Source organism: Gavialis gangeticus, unplaced genomic scaffold (assembly GCF_001723915.1).
Source record: "Gavialis gangeticus isolate Ggan-Ray unplaced genomic scaffold, GavGan_comp1, whole genome shotgun sequence".
NCBI classification, from domain to species: domain Eukaryota; kingdom Metazoa; phylum Chordata; order Crocodylia; family Gavialidae; genus Gavialis; species Gavialis gangeticus.
In genome coordinates, this window is record NW_017729029.1 from 75,468,297 (window position 1) to 75,470,791 (window position 2,495).

A 2,495-nucleotide genomic window follows, 5' to 3' on the forward strand; every position below is an offset into this window, starting at 1 on the left:
ACCTCTGTAACCTATCTAGATCTAGCTGGATTCTGTCCCTCCCTTCCAGTGTGCCCACTTCTCCCCCCATCTTTGTGTCATCAACAAATGTGGACAGCATGCTTTCCATGCCCACCTCCAAATTGATGATAAAGATGTTGAATAGCAGAGGCCCAAGGACCGAGCCCTGGCGAATTCCACTGCCCACATCCCTCCAGGTCAAAAATGACCCATCCACCACTACTCTCTGGGTGCCACCATTGAGCCAATTTTCAACCCAACTGACTGTGTGAGCATCAACACCACAGTCACCTAGTTTTTTTATGAGAATGGGGTGTGAGACAGTGTTGAAGGCCTTCCTAAAGTCCAGAAAGACTATGTCCACTGCTACCTCTGCATCTAAGGATTGTGTGACCTGGTCATAGAAGGCCATTACTAGAGTGCTGGAGCTGGGGTAATTACCATGCTCCGGAAGACTCCAGTGTCATGTGTATCAGCATCGCTGCACTGAAAAATGGTGTCAGGGGCACTTTAACTATGATGAGCTTTAGTTAAAGTGCCCCTCCTGCCATTTTTCAGTGTGGGGACACTGATACATGTGGCGCTTCAGGCAGTTTAATTAGAGCTTCCCACCCCCCACTGCCTCCCCCCAGAGCACATGTATGTGGGTCTAGAAAGCAGAATTCAGGCCTGTGTGTTATTGCACACTTTAGACCATACTAGATGTGCTCTTTTGAATAGCTTACCTAATTTACAATTAATTGCATAAGTGTTGGCTTTTAGAACAAATCAAAATCTTGAGAGCACATCTTTGTGCATACTGAGGCCCAAATTTCAAAGTTGGGTATGTAAAGTTATCTGTGTCATCCTGAACTAGTTAATCAGTAGATATCTACTTAAGTCCTTTGCTGGGTCAGAGCTGAAGTGGGCTCATTTTCCAGTTTCCTTATACCAATCTAAGAAAAGCAGAATCTCTCAATATCAGGCTATTTATGTTAGTGATGAGACTGCCCCCAAAACTTGATGGGGGCATGGAGAATCTCTCCTTTACCTTAGCAGGGCAAAAAAAATATTGGCATCTCTTGAAGAATGGCCTGTCTTTTCTCCCCTTCCTTGTGGACACTCAGCCTCCTTCTGGGTTTGCAGAGAAGCTAGAGAAAAAGGATTGCCTAGTTGATTTGGATGGTGAAATAGAAGTTCAGTAGCTCCCACAGTCTCTCCTATGCTTGGAACACTATTCTTAGCCCTCTCTGGAATTAAAATATGATTAAGGCTAGAAATTGCACATAAAGGGCACCTATACATGTGCAGTGACGCTACTTTTGCACAGTGCAATTACAGCTTGTGGGAGTGTGGTAATTACTGCGCTTCAGCAGACTCCAGCGTAACATGCATCAATGGCCCTGTACTGAAAATGGTGGCGGGACACTCTTAACTGAAGCTCATTTGACGCTCCGGGTGCTTTAATTTAAGGGGCTCTATCTAAAGCCCCCCCCCCCGCTCCCAGAATATGTGTATAAATGCCCAAACTGGTTTAAGTGATCAGAAATTGGTTCAAATCTATAACTCCACAGAAGTTCAGTGCACATAAACTGCTTTCAAAATGACTGAAACCAGTGTAAGATAAAGCGATATTATGTCTGGATGGATATAGTATCACACTGAACTGATTTAGCTTAAATTGGCTTATTGAACTTCTGTCCTAGATCCCCTCCACAATCATATGAACCCACAACCCTCCCCCCCCGCAGCATCCCAAGGGGGATGCACTTTCCTTGCAAACCCTGCCTTGCACGGTACACCTCCTTTGCACCTCCCCTTGCAGGGCAGGGGGATAGCCTTGGCTGAAGTTGTCTGTACCAGCCCAACAGGGAGGCATGCTCTAGCACTCCCCCCACCACAGTTTGTGGTCTGGGCCAGTGCAGACATGTGGCTGCATTTCCAGAATCAAAGGTGAAATGTCTGCTCACTTGCTTATCAGTTCAATCTATGCCATTTAGACTAATCTGCAAAGAATGAATTGATTCAGCCTCAGGCTTTTTCACTGTCTGTACTTAGCCCAGATGTTGGGATCATGTTTTAAGTACCACAAAATGGACTGGGCTGGGAACTTGCCTTTTTGGATCTGGGAACATTTTTTTTTCCGTCACAGCTGCCATAGAAGTTCAGGGGAGATATTTTTTTTATTGTTGTTGTCTTTTGCGTTTCTGTTCATAGACCAGGGATTTCTGGGGGTGGGCTAGGTCTCATAGTGTTCTTTTTGTTACAGTCCACCAGGGCTAGAGACAGAAGTTACACATAAACCGGTTTAAGTGATCAGAAACTGGTTTAAACCTGTAACAGAACAGAAGCTCAGTGCACATAAACCAATTTCAAAGTGGCTGAAATTGGTTCGAGATAAACGTGGCTGAATGTTGTATCAGGTTTAACTGATTTGGGTCAAACCAGTTTATGAAACTTCTGTCCCAGACCTCTTCCTGGTTCAAGTTAAATCAGTCCCCCCCAGCATGCTTTAC